General features: G+C 37.3%; 1 long non-coding RNA gene across 1 annotated transcript in view; it reads left to right on the plus strand.

Annotated features, from left to right (window-relative positions):
• Positions 1-5,486, plus strand: part of LOC144296426 (uncharacterized) — an 85,317-nt gene extending 79,831 nt beyond the window's left edge. Inside the window, exons 3-4 of the long non-coding RNA XR_013363546.1 lie at positions 2,640-2,755; positions 5,242-5,486. This is a non-coding gene — a long non-coding RNA (uncharacterized LOC144296426). The remainder of the gene's footprint in view (positions 1-2,639; positions 2,756-5,241) is intronic.
• Positions 5,487-20,764: the final 15,278 nt, after the last annotated feature.

Below are 20,764 nucleotides of genomic sequence, written 5' to 3' on the forward strand. Positions count from 1 at the left end.
TGCCCATTACTTGAAATATCCTGTTGTTTATAGAGACCTTATTTAAAAGCCCTCTCTCTACTAAAACAGGCAGAGACAAACCCTGGGGCAAACCCTCTTTCTGGCCTTCATCTGCAGGCCATTTCCAGATTAAAGAATGAGGAAAGTCTAACAATGTGCTCTTTGAACATTTTCCAGCCTTTTGACCCATCAAGACCTGGGTTTGTCTCTCTCCTTTCTATTAGGGGGCAATATAGGCTGGACATTAAAACAAAACACATGCTTTATAAGTAGACAAGACCTGGTTTAAATGCCAAGTCTACAATTAATTTGTCTATGTGAAGCGTCGATTTCTTCATTAATTATACGAAAGTGATCCTACCACCTGTTAAGTTTGTTATGAGGATTATAGGAGACAATATGGACTGTAGGGGAGGAAATATTTCTAACCTTTCTAACCTTCTAGGTTCTGTGGCTAGTCCAAGAATTAAATTGACACAGAGAAACAGAAGAAAAAACATAAATTAAGTACATACACATGGGAGTTTCACAAAGATATGAGACTTCAAAAGGCAGTCAGATGATAGAGACTTATATATCATCCTGAGCTAAGGAAAGAGTTGGGAGTTTGGGGCTTTTAGATGAGGGAGGAAGCAATGTGTGGATAGGATAAGAGGAGGAAATGTATGGTAAACAAAGATTGTCTTGTTATGCAGATAAAGTCACTCAGGTGAAAAAAAGATGTTATCTCTGATAGTTGCTCTTCCTGGGACAGGTAGTGTTTCTAAAAGAAGTTTTCTTTGTAAATATAGATCTCGCCCACAATTGGGGACATTTGTACTTTCTTTTAGGAGTTAAGGGGAGATAAGAGCTTTTCCTTAGTCTACTGGGTCTTGGTTTCTCTCAACTCAAAAAAATCTGCATGACAACATGGCAAATTTGAGGTTGACATGTTCTGAACATCTTCAGGGTAAAGTGCGTTAGTACAGTACTGGAACATGGTATGTGTTCAGTAAATGAAAACTATGACTTTATTCTTAACATGCACTCTGATTTCTCACCATTTTCATTCAATCTGAGAATTGCCATCATTGTAGAATTTGGAGGATAATGTAAAACGAAAGGTCAATATTCTCTCAAACTGTAAAGTTTTATGGAAGAGAAGAAAGAAGAAATCCCATGAAAGCCTAAATATCAGTTTGCAGCAGATTTATTAATCTCATAGTTTTATCCACAGGCTCACATGCATCTAAACTTACACCTGCACATGCATGCATCCTGTGCACCCTACTGCAGAGAATACAGTAGGAACCTGACTGTAAGATCTCTAAGCCCTAGATCCTTTTGATATCTCTTTTATGAAATCCAAGAAGCTTTCTTAGCTCTTTCTATTTCACTTTTTTAAAAAGATTTTATTTATTTATTTATGAGAGACACAGAGAGAAGCAGAGACATAGGCAGAGGGAGAAGCAGGCTCCATGAAGAAAGCCCAATGTGGGACTCGATCCCAGGACTCCAGGATCACATCCTGAGCCAAAGGCAGATGCTCAATCACTGAGCCACCCAGAGGCCTCTCTATTTCACTTATTTATCATTCTACAGATTATAATTTTCCCATCCGACTTTGAACAGTGTCAGAACTATTTAGTCTTGCTTCAAACTGTTAACAAATAGTTGGCCAGTGCTGGGATGTGACTGAGCTCTGGGAATCTCTTGAGCCTTATTCAAGTAGGTCCCAAGTTTGGCATTCATTCTTTTCTAGTCAGATTTCAATGTCAAGAATCCAAATGCTAAATCATGTTTCTAGGTGGTCTCTGAAAAAACATTCATTAATTCTTTCCCCAAACTTCCACGATTGACTATTAGCTTAAGTACAACTGTTAAATTACGATTCCCTAATCATTACTGATAATTAGTAATGTGCTTATAAAGGTAATTGTTATTCTTAACTTTGCTCTGAGTTATGATCAACGATCACTGCTACCATTGTACTTGAAAAATTAGGAGTCAAATGGCTCCTGAAACACTTTGGTATAGATGTACCAGTCATTTCTTTTTTAATGTAGTCTTCTTGGTAGAAGCTCTAACTAATCACATGTGATCTTTTGTAGCAAAAGATACGTAGGGTAGTGTTTCGTTGATTTAAAACTTCATTTTAAGCCCCCAAACTTCTCTTCCAGACCTATTAACTGATTATGCAACAGCTATTTTATTTCCTTTCTGCTCACTCTTCATGAAGCAGTCTTTGGGTAGTGACAGTCTTGGACAGGACCCATAAAAGAAATGGAGGGGCAAAATAGTCTTTCTCTAAATATTTAGGTCTTGGATTTGGTGCCAGAACTCCTCAGCATATGACCGTATATAAATCACTTAACCACTCTAAGCCTCATCAATAAACAAGAATGAGAACATCTGTTCTTCCAACCCTCTGAGATTTATAGAAGCTCTACTTTGCTAAATGTGAAGTTTGTAAACTGCAAGGGCCTTATGTAACTAAGTTATTATCAGTCAACTTTCCTTTTAATTAATGCATTAGGAATTTAAATCACACACACAACTCATATCACAGTAATCTCTATGTTTTTTTTTTTTTTTAATTAGGTCCTTCCTTTATTATCTGTGTTTCCCTCCCTTTAATTATTTCCTTTCATTGCTTCTAGTCCAGATACAAATGAGCCAATAGAACACGAGGATGTTCCTGCCACATACACATATGGGATTCTCCCCAGAAGAGCTTCCCAACAAAGCTTAACTATAAAGAAATTCGGAGAAAAAGGTGAACCTGCTCTATAATACTCTTTCTCTCTAGTCTAGATTTCTGGTTAGCCCATTGCCTTATGTTGTTTATTTTTTACCCCAATTTCTGGAGGCCTTAAATCTAAAATCTTAGAATTTTCCCTACTATTAATCTTCCAAATATGGTCACTTTTCTGGTATGACATTGCCTGTGAATTAAGAATAAGATGATGCTCAATACTACCAACAATCATTTAATTTCTTTTATTTTTTACATTTGTCTTTCCTCATATGCCCTATTTATTTGTACCCCTTCTTGTAATCATGCCTCATATTTGGACAATGCTTAATACATTCCCTCTGGGAAAGAGTGTCATTGAATGGGAACCTCAAAACAACAATCTAATTAGGTATGTGATCCAAGAATGGCTATTAGCAATTTTGTTTTGTGAATAAAGAATCTTAGTTTTGCCTCCTTTTGCTTTTCCTGTACTGGCAGAATGGAGATTGGAATTCCCTTTGCTAACCTCAAAAATAATATTTTTAGCTAGACATAACTTTGGGCTACAATACTTTACTCTCCTTGTTTCACCCTCCTACTTCATGAAAATTAGGGGGTCTATTTGATAATCTAGAAGATCCTATCAGTGCCTTTACCTTAAAGTTGGGTTCTAAGTCATAAAATATTTACTGTGCCCCTGTGTGTAGTGCTCCTAACTTAAAGATATAATGAGCTATAAGGCACCCTCCCTAGTCTGCCAATATATCATAATCCAGCTGGAGGATTAGCAGGTGCTAATGAGAAGATAGAGAAAGATTCAAGGGCAAACTTGCTAAATCCTATGCGATTGACACACAACAATAAGTGCAATGGGTGAGGAGGGAAAGTCACTATGTCCCCAAACTATTGACAAAAGGATTGACATCCAGACCTTGCAGTTTCAAAGTAAGGAAGAAGTCCCTCACTTTAATACTGGCTACAGGGCAATATGAAGAGAAAAAGAACAAAAGTTGTGTCTATTGATAAAAGCAGGAAAGCTCATATTTAAAAAAAAAGCCAATTGAAAGGAAAAAAATATGAGTGGTAGAGGTAGTGCTCATTCAGTTTAAAGCTAATGTAGTTTATCACGGAAAATCTATAATAAAAGAATTCAAGCTTTTTTTCAATTGTTTCAGGGTTCTGTATTCATTGAACGTGGAATGAAAATAAAAATCAAAGCAAAGCTTTAAAAAGGACAGAGATATGTAGGCTAATGGACAATTTGTCTGAGGCAATGGCTTTTAAGGCTGAAATTTCTCTGTGTGTATTTTTACTCAGAATTTAATGTTTTTAAAGATGGTGCCCTGTGAGTTACCATGACAACCTGTAGATATCATCTTTAGAAGGCTACAGATCTCAGCTCAAAGTATTGTGTCCACACACTTTTGGAAAAAGCCCGTTGATGCACTGTAGATGGGCTGAACAAAACATGGAGTGCTCACCGCTATTACAGTGCATTCCCTGTGCATTTCTTTGAAATATTTTATCATGGCTGAAGCTGCTTCTATAGTGTTGAAGGACATCCTCCCTCTCATTTCATCATTACCTTTAAAATCTGAGCATACTTCATTTTCAGCTCTTTGTTGAACTTCTCCCAAGACAGGCAAACATAAAGGCTAAATTAAAGCTCATTTCCTATATTACATGCTTCTTTTAAAAGAGAAAAGATTCAAGTGTTGTTGGTCATAGTGCATTTTTTGAGTTGTTCTTTGTCCTTGAGCTGCGTTTTTTCAAGGTAGTATCATTAATAACAAAGCTGGGCAAAGGACTGACAACTAATTTGCCGTTGTGAAGAAAAGGACTGCAGGTACAGATGAGGTGAAAATTCTCCAGATCATGGTGTTTTGGTCACCTTTGTAGTGAGATATGTGCATGGGGAAGAATGATTATGAAAGCTGTTAAACAATCACCTTCATAGACAATCAAGTTCAGCAAATTCCCCAGAGAGAATAATGATTGTGACGATATGTTGTTAAGTGTTTTTACTGATCAAATATGGGGTGGGAAATTGAGATATTTAGTTGAGTAATTGAAAACAAAGATCTTCAACTAGTTCAAGTAAATGAAATATTAAAAAAAAAAAAACACCCACTATTTAGGGGCACGTGGGCGGCTCAGTCCATTGAGCATCTGCTTTGGCTCAGGAGCCCACGATGACTGATGGGGCCCTGCTCAATGGGGAGTCTGTTTCTCCCTCTCTCTGACTCTCCCCCTCCCTCTCATGATCTCTCTCTCCAATAAATAAAATCTTTAAACCCCTATTTTATTTTATTTTTTAAATTTAATTTCAATTAGCCAACATATGGTACATCATCAGTTTCAGATGTACTACTGTTCAATAATTCATCTATTTAAAAAGGATATTGATAATACTCATTGCTTGGTGTGATTATTATGTGTGCTGTCTGAAACTCAGATTGTCAGAGGCACAGAGTGGGCAGGTGACCTAGAGTACAGTGACATTAATTTGATTTTTATTTTCAAAGTTTCATGAGGTACCCCCACTTTGGTGAACAAGTCATTTCATTGCATTTATGAGGACAGATTTGGATTTTGAATCTCACCCCGGCACTGAACCTTGCCAGACCAGAAGCACCAGGTAGCCACATTCATAGTTATTGATGGAATGTGATACATTTAGCTCTCTCAGAGACTCAGTGTTTTTGTAGTTCACAGCCATGGTAATCTTATGCCTTAAGGATGTCAAATTATTTGGTGAATGTGAAATAACTTACCCTGTTTTCAATGATTTTTTTGGTTATGATTATGATTATTATTTTGTAATAAAGATTGAATTATATAAACATTGAGTACCCAATAGGTTTTATTTGTAAGCATAATCTTAAGTATATGTTACATGATTGCTCTGCAGGAAGTTAATGAGTATAGGTGAACAGCCATAATTTGGTGTAATTAATGAATCAAAAGGTCTTGCTAGGTTGTTTAACTAATGTGACTATTGAAGTAATTGAACTAATTTTTATGGGCTTTGGTGTCGTCTTAGTGTAAATAGCTGTTCATAAAAGTTCATGGTAATATGTTTTTTTTTTCTTATGAGAATTCACTTAACAAGTGATTTTTCCAGAGTAAATTGTCTGCATGAGGCACAGGAAGATGGTGCTCACCAAATTCCCTTAGGCAAATGAAGAGAGGCTTAAAAGAAAAGTCTGCATTACATTTCAAGAAATCCTGCTACCAAAAAATGAACAGACCATGATTAAGCTAGAAGAATGTATTTGAAATACTTTTCAAAATTCAACCTAGTGAAAGTTGTGTTACCCAATTGGCAAACACTACCAAAGTCATCAAATAAGAAGAGAGGAAGCTAATGCCCTGGTGTCTTTCTCTTTCCCTCTTCTCTCTTTCTCTCTTTCTAATGTTGCAGTGAAACAACACTGCAACATAACAGAGTAATTTTACATAAAGTGGCCTGATGTAACAGAGAAAAAGACATAGAATAAGGTATTGACAGTAACAGTTCTTAATTCATTACTAAAAATTTTACTTTTAATCCTAACAGGAAAAATGATTTTTACCTTGTCATTCTTTCTAAATATTCATGAGAAATCGCACTTGCAATTAAAAAGTGTATGAGCAATACATTTGCCGTTGGCAAAATGAACATTTCTATCCTGTGAAGATGTTAACAGACTAACAATTGTTACTGGTGAGAAAGGAGAACGGATTTAGAATTAATGGAAAAGAGGAGGAGCACTGGGGTTTGAAAAAAAAATTGGAGTTACATTTCTTTCCTCTTATAAAAGGAATACATGTTTGCATTCGGCATTTGTGGTTTACCTCCCCTTCTTGATAGCAGTTTGGATTTTTATTTGGGAATCTGTATCTTCCCAATTTTCATTCCACTTGGTACTGGTAGGGCTCCCACAAAGACTAGGAGAGAGCATAAGACTGGAGTCCATCAATGCCTAGCATTCTCCTGACATGCAATTGGTTTATTTTGAGCACATGACTTAAGGCAGAACCATCAGAATGGATCATAGGGGTTTTGCTGTGCAGGTGGACTTGAACCGAAAATATTTAACCCCTAGAACTGGGACCCCAAAGGATAGCCTTTCTGGGAAGGAGTCAACCCAGGAAGTATAATTTAGGAGAAGAGAACTAGAATCCCGATAAACTACTTTGAGTTCCTGTATTTAGCCACAACTACTTTGAGTTCCTGTATTTAGCCACCCTTGAGGCAGTGCTTATCCCAGGACCACTGTATTATGAAAACCAATAAATTTTCTTTATTTCTTAAGTTAGTTGGGCTGAGCTGTTGCAGATAAATCCTAATACATATATTGCTCACCACAGGAAAATTGGAAAACACAGAAAGGTGCAAAAAAATTATAATCACCTATGACTCAATTTTGATGTATTTATTTTCTATTCTTTTTCTTGTTGCTACATGAATAGATAACTTTGGTTAAATTGACGTGTTTTTCCATTTGTTTTCTTTTTATTCCTGCGAAGACATACAAATTTTGTTTTTTATTAATCCAAGATTATTTTTACATATATGGATATATATTTTTAACATATGTATGTATATATGTATGTATATATCTATGTGTATATAGATATGGATAAATATGTGTACATAATATTTCAATATTAGGGTTAAATTATATTAATACTTTTATATCCTTGCTGTCACCCAACATTGTGTCATGAACATTTCCCCATTTCATTAATACAATGTTTAATAGTGGAAAGTATTCCATAGTATATATAAACTATTTAATTTAACTTTCATTATTCTTGGACATTTAGGCTATTTCCATTTTTTGAAATCTGGTTGTTTATGTTATTGGTAAATAAATATCTGTCCACTTTGCTATTCCTTTGGATTGGTTTCCTAGCAAGAGCATTATGGATCTTAAGTGGATGCATTTTTAAAGGACTTCTGATATACACATCAAATTAGTTTTCAGAAAGTTTATACTAATTTATATTCCCAAGAACCCTGCCAAACTAGGGCATCGTTACTTCATTACTTCTTATCATATTCACTGATTTAATAGGCTCTAGTATCGCTATATCAGAAATTTCTAAATTTCACTTCTGGGACATTGAATATTATTTTTTCATATGCTGTTAATCATTTACATTTGTCTAGTAAATTGATATTCCTGTCCCTTCCCAAGATTTTAATTGGCATTTTAGGTTTTTTTCTTATTGATTTCAGCCTTTTGTTTTTCAAAATCAGTGATTGCAATAAGTAGTGTTGCACCATTAGTTATTTTGGTACTTACTGGTGCATCACAAATAAAATCCTGGGACTGTCAACTCCCTTGATTCCAAACTAACCATGCAATAGATTTTTCTTATCTGAAAGTAGAAACTGATTTGGCTTTTGAAACCAAAACCTCAGATCACTCTTTCTGTAAAACTGGGGTCAGACAGTGAGTTTGGCACCAAAAACTAAAATATGCAACTTCAGCATTGCCCATTGTTATTGATTTACCTGCACGAAGACTTGTGTCCTGTTCATTCTATGGCATTGTAGCTCACAGATGTGATTTTTATATAAGGCATTTATTCCATGTAAAATTCTGATGGAGAGTTTGAAACGACTCTTTCTTCCCATAAACTGTCACCAACCACTTGCAACTTTATTTACTAGAAAGAACACATTCTGTTTTCTGAGGGTAGTGTTGATTTTTTTTCCAGAATAGCAACATAACACCTTGTCAGTTCTTACTCAAAAGGTTGTTTCCTCATATTTTGATGTTAGATCATTTCCCAGGGATGAGAGATAGAGAAAAAAACTTCTAAATACAAGTCTACAAAATCTCTACTTTCAAAACCTGCTTTTATTGACTGAGTAAACTTGGCAGTGGATTTTATTACTGTATGGTACAGAAACCTCAATCTAAAGAAGAAGGAAAAGCCAGAGAGAGGGCGGGGGTAGGATGAAAGGAATGAAAAAGCTTACTCAGTTAAAACCTTTATGAAAAGCTAAAAAAGTCTCAGCTCTACTTTTTGTCTTCTGATGAAATTCTAATTGCTGACAAAGGCTTGTTAATTTCATTATGGTAAGTACATCATAGGTGATGTATAATTTTCTAATAAAATATATCTCTTTTATTACTTTCTTGACCCACACCTAATAATTAATAATCTAAAGGTGTTTAAAAAGTGACATGGTCATTTTAGCATAATATTTAGTGCTGTTCCTCATATTTAGATGCATTAATGGGATTATAACTTTGCTCCTCAATGTGAATTACCACAAAACCTGGGCATTTCCCATTACATTTTCTCCACCATTTATCTTTGATATCTTGGTTATATTTATTATAAAGTCTGCTAAAAGTTCCATTTTGGAAAATTGTCAGGAAGAAGTACAAAGACTTTTCTTCCTCAAGGCCTTAGCATTTATTTTGGCCCTGATCAGCTTAGATTCGATTTGATATCATTCTTTATAATTTAGTCATATAATATGAATATTATTTATAAATATGTTTCAGTTTAAAATTTCCTGAGAAGATAGATAAGCAAGCCAATAATTATGAAATCTAGATCCATTAAGGAAGAGGGAATTGGGATTTATGAAGTCAAAAGAAAGACAAAAATGCTTATTTCCTTGTTTTCTCCTGTCATGGCCTCAGAGCTGTTGGTTTCCTTCTGTCTCCTCCATTTCTCCAGCTGGAAGCATATCAGTGGTTGGTTTCCCCTGCAAAGCCAGAAAAGAAGCAATAATAGATTTGAAGGGATATATGTTGGTAATACAAGTAGATGAGCCTAGAAGCAGGATTCATGACCAGGTAAGAAGAAAGAGAGAGGGAAATGGATGGAGGATCTGTTAGGAAGAAGGAGGATGAAAACCTTCGAGAATTCAGAAGGGGAAGACTGCAGAAGCTCTGGCTCGGTGTTACATAGAATGGGGTAAAGCCCATGCAGAGAGAGGTCCTAGGCCTGCTGCCTTAAGCCTAGCTCCAGCAGGACAGAATCTTGACTCTTCTCTCTCCCCATTCACCACATTGCTAAATCCCATTAATCTTACACTCTTAGTACATCCCAGGTGCATCCTCTTATCACTGTCCTAACTACTGGTGCAGTTCTCACCTCATTATGTCATTCTTGGATGAATCCAGCCTCTTGCCCTCTGAGCCATAGTTCTTTCTACACCAGAGCCCTGTCTGAAATGCAAGTCAGATCATGTCACCCCTGATTTGAATCATTTTGAATGGGCAAAAGACTTGAATAGAAATTTCTCCAAAGAAATGTGCAGTAATCACATCAAAAGATGCTTACTTACCATTGCAATCATTAGGGAACTGCAAATCAAAATCATAACGAGATGGCACTTCACACCCATTAAGATGACTATTATAAAAAAAAAAAACCACCCAGAAAATATGAAGTGTTGGTGAGGATGTGGAGAAATTAGAACCCTTGTGTATTGGTGATGGGAATGTAAAATGCTTCAGCCATTGTGGAAAAACAGTAAGGAGGTTCCGCAAAAAATTAAACATATAATTGACACTTGATCCAGCAATTCCACTTCTGGGTGTATGCCCCAGAGAATTGCAAGCAGGGATTCAAGGATGTTTAGAGTCCCATGTTCATCACATTTATTCACAATAGTCAAAAGGTGGAAACAACCTAAGTGTCCTTTGATGGATGAATGGGTAAACAAAATATTGTATACAAATACAATGGAATACTATTCAAACTTAAGAAGGAAGGAAATTCTGGCACATGCCTTTCCATGTGTTGAACCTTGAAGGCATTATGCTAAGTGAAATGTGCCAGTCCAGAAAGGACTAATATTGTGTAATTTTACTTCTATGAGGTACCTAGATCATTAAACTCATAAAAACAGAAAGTCCAGTGATGGTTGCCAGGGGATGGAAGTGGGGAGTCAAGATGACTGTTTAATGACCAGAGAGTTTTGGTTCTGGAAGATGAAAAAGATTCTGGAGAGATGCCTGGGTGCCTCTGCCTTTGGCTCAGGGCATGATCCTGGAGTTCGGGATCAGGTCCCACTTTGGGCTCCCTGCATGAAGCCTGCTTCTCCCTCTGCCTGTGTCTCTGACTCTCTCTCTCTATCTCTCTCTCTCTGTCTCATGAATAAATAAATAAAACCTTTAACAAGAAAAAAAAAGATTTTGGAGACGAATGGTGGTTATGATTATACAGCAATGTAAATGTATTTAATGTCACTGAACTGAACTCTGCCACTGAAACCTAAAAATGATTAAAATGGTAAATGTTATGTTGTGTGTATTTTTTAAAAAAATTACTTTGTGGCTTCCCATTAATTTTAGGATAAAAACCCAGTTTGTTAGCATGATATATCTGTCTTTCAGGATCTGGTCTCCAGCTCATTTCTCTGGCTTGTCATTTCACGTGGCCCAGACCTCTAATGCTAGGCACTTCTCTGTCCTGGAAGACTCAGCTTAGCCTTTTTCACCTTCTCTGGGAAGTCTTCCCTGACCCACCTCACACATCCCCCAAAACTGGGTCTTACCCTTATCTTGCCTCCTCTTTTCTATCATACCACCCTGTGTGCACTTTCATCTAACATATTGAATTCAAAATTCTAAAATTTGTTCTTATCAGGAGATCCTCTTTAGGCTGCTAGGAACTTGAGGGTGGGGATTGTCTTTTATCTCTGTTGCTCCACTGCTTACTTAGAACATGGCCTTATACCCTGTAGATGCTGAATATATGTTTGCTATCTTAACAAAGGGATACAGCTGATTTGGAAGGAAAAGGAAACTTCATAGTTTGAGCTAAATGTTCCATCTATAAATAAGAATAATAATAGCACTCACTTCTTAGGATTTTTGAAGAATGATGTAACATCGATAATATTTAGAATGACACCTGACCCATAATAAGTACTCCATAAATGTTAGGTATTATTATTCATTTTTACTATTGAATGCCCTATGAAACTTTTAAAGTAAGATTCTCACATTTCCATTAGAATAAGGATGTCAAAGGGAAAGTTTGGGTAGAAATTGGCAAGGAAATGACAGAGATAAACACCAACCCCTCTGGATTCCAGGCTCCTCTGTAGTTTGTCTTCACAATTGGTTAAAAGAAGCATGCCTGCTTGGTCTGAGCAGAAGAGTGGTGGTATGGAGGTCTTTCCTGATATGATTGTGGCTTAAACCACCCCACAGCCTATCAGCCATGATAATACCCAACTTCCATCAGAGGTGGTGCCTCCCTTGAGTAGGATGGGGACCTTCCTTAAGAGGATGACTCTGGAGATAAATTGCCCTTCTCACTTGAGGATTGCTAGTGCATCTGACAGCCCAATTCCCCATCCAGCCTCACTCTCATGGCTCAATACCTCAGGTCCTGCCAAGCAGCTGGAGTTCCCATTTGACTCTCCTCTACTCTATCAGGGTAGTTTCTTGAGTTTGATTCTGAACAAAGAATGTGCTCAGGACTGTGTTTACTGCCAGGTCCCTGTGGAATTTGTCAAGTTTATTTTTCTTATTTCTCCAAAATATGCAGCTATCTAAAATGTGTATCAAAGAGAAGTATGTCAAAAAACACTTAAAAAAATTTACACTATGATTTATGCTGGTAGTCTTTTCTCCTTGCCCAGTTAGAGCTCAGAGAAAGTCTGAGGAGATGTCCAAAAGTATGTTTCATTTGTGGGTCAGAGGTGTTTATTTTAGCCTAAAGGAAATAAAGGAAGATCCTGGAAGAAGATCTTGGGAGGAGAAATAACTTCACCTGAAAGCACAGAGAGGGGCACTGAGAAAGCTCAAATGTGGAAGCAGAAAGATGGCCTGGCCTGGCCTACCTGATTTTATGGTAGAATGGAAGCAAGATCAACAGCCTGGAGACCAATAAGATAAGCATTCTGTAAGGTTCTGTGGTGTCAGTAATTTGTCAATGATTGTTTTTCTAAGAAGAGTAGACTAAAAGTCTGAAAATGGAAAAAGCCTGTGTGCTTGACTTTAGGGCCATAAGGAGGGAGGAAGCTGTGGGAACTTTAGGCTATTGTATTGCTTGTCGTGCTGTGTGTGTGTGTGTGTACGTACATGTGTGTAGGGGTGTCCAGTTGGTTACAGAGTGAAGAGAAAAGCAGACTGAGTCTTATAGCCATGACTAGGTGAAAGAAAGCAAATCCAGGTGTCCTCAGGGCTTACCTTTGGAAGGACATACTTGAATGTCCCAAGTAAACACTAATGGCAGTTGGCTCAAGAGCAGCCCTCAGCTTTGTAAGGGGGCAAGAACTCCTTCGTGGGTGTTCATGAAACTTCTGGAATTCGGTGCCTTTTGTAGCTTGCCCCATGAGCTGTGATTGGAAGGAAATGTGATCTCCCTTCCCCATAATTTTCCATTCACACTCTTTATGGTAGCAAATGCCGTGGTTCACGCCATCATTGCCCTGATAGGACACCCTTGGGTGGTGATGCAATTCTGATGTCCCTTAAGCAGGGAATCAAAGATTATGGGGAAAGAGCAGGGGCAGCTCTGTCCTCTGCAGGATGTGTGGAAGATGGAGTTGAAAAGAAAATGAGACAGAAGAGAGCAATGATATAGAATTTTAAATCTGGATGTGTCCAGGGCTATTCAGAACAGGATATTCAGCCCAGGGCAGAGACCACAGGGCTGGCACACATCCTACCCACTCACCTATTTCACTCTGACAGCTGTCATCTCCATTCAGCCTGAGACAACTGAGAGAGCAGGGCATTATATGGTTTATTGCATTATCCAGGCCATTGTTCCCCTCTATTAGTAAGGACATTGACCGTAGTTACATCTGATGCTGTATCTATTATGATTTAGACTGCCTACACAAATATAAAAGAATTGGGTCAGACTGAAATTTACTAAGTCCTACAACCAAAATTTGAGCAAATTTTGTGTATGTTAAAGGTCAGAAAGTAGGTCAGTGAAATCCAAGATAATAGCAGCAGTCTAATTTTCTGCTATTCATAAATTATTTGAATAAATAAATCAGAATGATAGATCCTATAATTGTGTTTGCTATGGTTATGGTTTTATATATTCAGTATATTTGTATGAAAACTTCAGGTTCATAATGAAGCATTAATTTTAATACTTCAATACAAAGTCAAACTTATATACATAACAAAAGGAGTAAATAACTACAGACTTCAATGTTAAAAAACTCTTTACTATTGTTGTACATGTTGATAAATTAGCTTTTTCCTTCTCCTTTCTCTAAATATTAGTGTTATCTTGAACTCATTTATAGTATAGATAGTTTAATCTCTTAAAGAACATGAGTTTTGATATATTTACTTTTGTATATTCATGCACAGTCCTAAAGTGAGAAAAGAATCTTTATTCTATATAGCAAGATTTCATTGTGATTAACTCTTGTCTCTTGATGTTTGTGAGAAACAGGGTAAACCATGCTGAGTCAGAGATTTTTACTTTCCATCTCCTTTTCCTGAAAAATAAAATAGTTTTGCATCGTGGGAGTTCCAAACAATTAAGCAAATTGAAGAGGTAAATATGTACTGAAGTGTGATTCCAAACCTTCTGACAATATTTTGTGGTGTTAGATTAGATTCTGAATCTCTAACACTCTTAAATGATGGAAAATATTAAAAATATTAAAGAAAAATCAAAATTGTCTACAACTTTCATTTTGGAGAGTCTTTTATAAGAAATCCAAGAAGAAATTAAAAAACATTTAACTATACTACATTTTTATTTTTTAATACTCAGTAGAAACCAGCATAAATTCAAAGGGCAAATAACAGGCTAAGGGAAATATTTGCCTTGGATATAGATGTGATAGGTAACAGAATAACCAATATATTTGCTATCCAGCAGCAGAGAGATCTTTATAAATTAAATCATGGCAGTCTTTTAATGAAAACTCTCGCCACTCCCCAGTTTGCTAACAGCCAGCATCATTACTACGGCCGAGGAGGTCCAGCGCAATCGGATGGGCAGCTACTTCCTGCCTTCATCACCTGCCCCTGCAGCCCTGCTCTTGTCCACTTGGCCCCAGCCTCGATGGCTTCTTGCTGTTCCCTAGATACACCACATCTGCCGCCGTTTCAGAGCCTTCCACCTTGGGAGGCTCTTCCCAAAAGTATTCTCTTGGCCCCACCTGAAGATCTTTGCTTAAGTGTGCAGTTATCAGTTCCCTGAACAACTAGCAAAAAAAAAAGCAGCCCCCCTCAACTGGGCTCTCCCTTGTCACTGTTTTGGTTTCTCTTTGGTACTTTGACATATTCCTCCTACTCTTGTTGATTTGACTTTAGGCTCTCTCTCTCCATTAGGCAGTACATTTCAGTGAAGTCAGGGATTTTGTTCACTGCTCTATCCTTAGTCTACAGAAGTGCCCTGAAGAGAGTAACCTTTACACACTGATGAGAAAAAGATGAAAATACAATGGGAGAATGGCCGTAAACCTCAGAAGAAATCTAAGTGGTCAATACATGTATGGCAAATGCTTATACTTGCAGAAATAAAGAAAATATACAGTAAAGGGATTGGATACCATATGCTTACCCATCAAACTGGCAAGAAGGTTGAAATGCAATGACATCCAGAGCTGTCAGATATGTGACCCATTGGGCTCTCTCCTAGCTTGCCGGTGAATGTGTGAATTGCTGCTGCATTTTAGGAAAAGAATCTGCCGGGATTTGTTGAAATGAAATGTGTTCATATTTAGAGAAGGTCTGGGATTCATGGGGCCCAAAGCTCACATCTCATTATCTTCATTCATTATAACTTTTCATGCATTATTCTTTAAGAAAAATAATAGCAAATTACAGGTACAAGACTAAGTCTAGGACCATTTAAGGGACCTGTGCAACCAGGGCTTTGAAGCCAAAGCTTTGTTAGCTTCTTAGCAAACAAAATCCTCCTCCATTGTACATACCCTCTGAATACAGCCCCACTTCTGGGAACAAATAAAGAATAAGAAGAACAAGTATTAAAACCTCCAGTGTATAAAAGATGTATGCATAAGGCTATTTACTGCAGCATTATTTGTAGTGGAATAGAAATTGGTGACAATTTTAATATCAATAATGAGAAATTCAAACAAATATAGTATATCCATTCCATCTATGTCTTTCTGGTAGGTTACTAAAAACAATATCTATGCTATATTTACACAAGGGAAGCAAGTTGTAAAATGATATGTGTAGTATAATTCAATTTTGATAAAATCAAGAGAGAAGAGAAAAAACAAGAGTAACATCACAACTGTCCATCTGTGTATATATTTACATAGAAGTCTGTGTGTGTGTATGAGCAATACAAAGGTATAGTGAGATATGTTTGTTAACACCGAGTACTTTAGGTCAGGAGTGGGGGTGCTAATGGATGGGGGAATGGATAGTAATTTTTTTATACATTCTTGAATAATTTACCTAGTTTCAAAGAATACATTCGTACTTTCTTCCATAACATTACTGAGATATAATTGACATATAACATTGTGTAAGTTTAAGGTGTAAAACATTTAAGTTAAGCCACTTCTATAATGTGCAAGATGAGTACCACCATAGCATTAGCTAATACCTTCATCCCATCACATAACCATCATTGTGTGTGTGTTAAGAACATTTAATATCAATTCTCATAGCAACTTTCATGTATTAATATCATGTTATCAGCTATGTTTACCATGCTTACATTAGATCCTCAGAGCTTGTTGATCTTATACCTGGAAGTTTGTACCCTTTTACAAATATCTGTCTCCTCATTTCCTCCATCCTTCAGCCTCTGGTAACCAATATCTTGTTCTCTGTTTCTTTGAGTACAGTATTTTTTAGATTCCACATTTAAGTGAGACCATATGGTATTTGTCTTTCTCTGTCTGACTTATTTTTTTTAAATTTTTTTTTCTCTCTTTTTCATTTAGCATAATGCCCTCAAGGTGCAGAGATGTTGTTGCAGACGGCAGGATTTCCTTCTTCCTTGTAGCTGAATAATATTCCAGTGTGTGTATGTGTGAGTGTACCTACACATATCACAACTTTATCCATTCATCCATTGACAGACACTTGAGTTGTTTCCATTGTTGACCATTATGAATAGTGAGGCAATGAACATGGAGATACAGATAGCTCTTTGAGATTCTGTTTTCATTTCCTTTGGATATTTGCCCCAAACTGAAACTGCTGGATAATATGGTAGTTCTATTTTTAATCTTTTTGAGAAACCTCCAAACTGTTTTCCATAGTAGTTGCACCAATTTACATTTCCACCAATAGCACACAAGGATTCTTTTCTCTCCACATCTTTGTTAGCACTCATCTCCTGTCTAATGCATTCATGCTTTTATAATTAAAAAAAAAGAATAAAAATTTTAAAAGAAAAAAAGAAAAGACAGTCCTTTTATTGTGTATTGGTGATTTTATGGCAGGGATGGTGACACTGATAAAATATGTTTGATTTGTTCCTCATTGGCATAGCTCTGGGTAAAGTTCAGCCCTTCTCTCAGAAAGCAAACAAACAGAGACAAGAGAAACATCAAGAAACAAAGTGTTTGGAGTGTTCATTGAGGAAACAATACAATGCAAGCTATGCTAAACAAAAAATGGATGATGAAGTACAAGATAACATTACAGCAGAGAATTGGCATAATCATCAATAGCAAACAAACAGTTTGAAAGAGAGCTTCTGGGTTAGTGTCACCCAGGGGTCAAGATAGACACTGACCAGATACATTAATTATGATATGGTATCAATATTTTTGTATTTTAATTTTTTTATAGAGAGAAAGAGAGAGCTTGTGATAAGGAGCAATGGGTGCAGAAAGAGAGGGAGAATGAAAATCCCAAGCAGGCTCCATGCCCAGCACAGAGTGTGACTTGAGGCTAGGTCTTACAACCCCAAGATCATAACCTGAGCTGAAATCAAGAGTTGGATGCCCAATCAACTCAGCCACCCAGGCACCCTGATACAGTAACAATATTAATGAAGGTGAATCATATACCAGGTGCTGTGTTGATTGGTGTAGCCTAGCTGACTTAGTTTTCACACAGCCTCTGAAGTGGGCAGTCTGATTACACCCATTTTACAGAAGGGATGATTGGTTCTGACACCATCACATGACTAGAAAGTGGTAGAGCAAAGACTCAAGCCCAAGCCTATCTGATCCAAGCCCTTGGGCTTAAGTAGTATAATAACTGGCCTTCTAGGAGTATAACAGATACGCACATTTTTTAAAGGATCTTGTATCTATCAGGAAGAAAGTATTAAACAGTTAACAAGAGGCTGAGTTGGCCTAAAAAGGCACTAGAATTTCTAGTAAGAACGTCAGTGTTAGAGGTATTGAATGTGTAAGTTTGTGTAAAAGGTGAGTCACATTTTATTCATCATTTGACCTGCACCAAGGGTCTGATGAATTCCAACAGCAGCACAGAACATAGATTAAGAAATTGGTTTTATTGGGCAAAGGGAAACTTACAGAAGCCAAAGATCAGCAAGAGAAGAGAAGGAGCCTTTTTATCTGTCTAACAAGAGTCATGCCCAGAGCACCTGCAGTGTGGGTCCATATACACCTGTAAAGATGGCAGCCCTATGGATTCTGTTATTATAGGATAGACATATTTGTTAGAGCCGCATGTGTTTGGCATAAACATGGAGAAGAAGACTCTGGAACTTCTGACTACAAAGTATGTAAAGTTCAGCTGGAGAATCAGACAAGGAAACAGATACTGTGGTTATAGTGTAAGTGCTATGACAAAGGCAGGTTCTAGAGCCTTGGGGGTGAGAGAAAGAAAAGAAAGGCATCTGAGCCAATTTCCAAAAGGAAAGGTCTTTTTCAAAGTGAATCATTTTCTCATCTGTTTGAAGTCAGGGGACTGGACCAAATAACCTTTCCTTACACAGAGTTCTGTGACATGGAGCACAGTGAATGGAGGCTATGAAAAGGAGGGCTTCACCTTAACTACTAGGCTTCCCTGCCAAAGAGAAGAAAACAGAAGGACTTTAAAGGGACATGAGAGTCCCACTTCGGGCTCCTGGCATGGAGGCTGCTTCTCCCTCCTCCTGTGTCTCTCCTCTCTCTCCCTCCCTCTATGTCTATCATAAGTAAATAAATAAATATTTAGAAAAAAATAAAGGGACATGAGAGATTTGGCTAGGGTGACGAACTCTTCAGGGGTTAATTGGAGGCTTCCCAGATTTAAAAATTCTAGACTAAAGCATGGCACCTGCTGCAGTAAATAATTGCTAGATTGTTATAGGATCTCTGAACTTTGTCAGAGCTTCTAGAATTGAGGAGATAACTATATGCTGGTCTGAAGTGACTCTTCATCTGTAGAAGGATATAGAAAATGAGGTCCTCCTGCAATCCTCCCTGGACTATGGATTTTCTATTCACCTGCCACCTGTTTCTTTCTAGAGAATAGAAAACAAGCAGCCTTTGGACCATCAGACTGAGCTAGTGGTTGTTTCAAAGCCATGGGCCAAGAAAATGAAATTGTTTATACATCTTTTCTGTGGTGTTGCCTTCAAATTTGTTGATTAAAAAAGAAGGAAAAAAATAATGACCTAAGTGAACACAGGAGGAGGATGGAGGGATAGAACAGATGATATTTATGACTGACTGAGAATTTCAATCCCAGCAGCTAAAATGATGAACTTGGGATCACTGGAAATGGGAATAGTTGACTTAACAGATGGTAGGCGGCTCTTGTCAGTGAAGTCTGTTCTGAGCATGAGCCTAATTGAGTAGTTCATATCTGTATAAATTAACATTTTTTAAAGCTATGATATTCTCGGGAGAAGTTTCAGGGTAAACATTTAGAGTTTTCCAGGTCTTTTTGGTGGAAAACATATCACTGGACAAAGGTTAAATTTGCCAGTTCAAAAATTGTACATTGGAAATTCAAATGGACCGTGATCTGTCTTAAAATTGATGCAAAAATTGGAGAGCTGAAATGCACTTTTTTTCTGTCTCTCATGATGTTCTTCTGTAAGTTCTGTTGTCTGAACAGCTCCTTGGGGCAAACATCTGCCTGTTTGAAATCTTATTAGGAAAATAACTTCATTTAAATCTTTCCTCATAGCCCCTCTCATGCAAATTTCAGTGTACAGTCAGGCGGGCTAAGGAAAATTGAAGCAATTAAGTATGCCCAAATTAAACTTTTTTTTTTATTTTTTGGTATATTCTATAGTAATTTTTCCATACAATTCCATGTTTAACACTGAATATCTGTCATTTTTTTCTTTGGATTCCTTAAAATTGGCCCAACAATACCCAGAGTTCATGTGATGCTGTGTTGGGGCTTACTGTTCCTGGGAACTGTAAAACTAGACACTGCTAATAAATTGACATATGTAAGTCCAAGTGTAGGGATCACACAGCAAAAAGAGAATTCTTTTTTTATTTCTTTTAAAAATTTTATTTATTTATTCACGAGAGACAGAGAGAGAGAGGCAGAGACACAGGCAGAGGGAGAAGCAGGCTCCATGCAGGGAGCCCGATGTGGGACTCGGTCCTGGGTCTCCAGGATCATGCCCCGGGCGGAAGGCAGGCGCTAAACCGCTGCGCCACCCAGGGATCCCCTCTTTTTTATTTTAGAGAATTTCAGAGAAGGAAAACCATGTAAGGCAGGGGAACAACAAAATGGCAAAAATCTGCTAATGCCAGCTCATTAACAAGAGAAAAGAGAAATTCATAGTGCACTTGTGATACTTGTAATTTTCCCAAGAATTCTTAGGGTCAAAAAAGGACTTACTGGTAATGCTTGTCATCTGGGCATCAAATAAAATTCAAATGATCTCCCTTTCTATTTTAAACTTGCAAAAGAGGGCAGCCCGGGTGGCTCAGCGGTTTAGTGCTGCCTTTGGCCCAGGGTGTGATCCTGGAGACCTGGGATCGAGTCCCATGGCAGGCTCCCTGCATGGGGCCTGCTTCTCCCTCTGCCTATGTCTTTGCCTCCCTCTCTGTGTCTCATGAATAAATAAATAAAATCTTAAAAAAAAAAAAACTTGCAAAAGAAACTAGTTTTTGCAAGGTTAAACCATTCAAAAAGAATAAAAAGCTATAAAATAAAATAAAAACGTCTCTCCCAATCG

Source organism: Canis aureus, chromosome 24 (assembly GCF_053574225.1).
Source record: "Canis aureus isolate CA01 chromosome 24, VMU_Caureus_v.1.0, whole genome shotgun sequence".
Classification (NCBI taxonomy): Eukaryota; Metazoa; Chordata; class Mammalia; order Carnivora; family Canidae; genus Canis; species Canis aureus.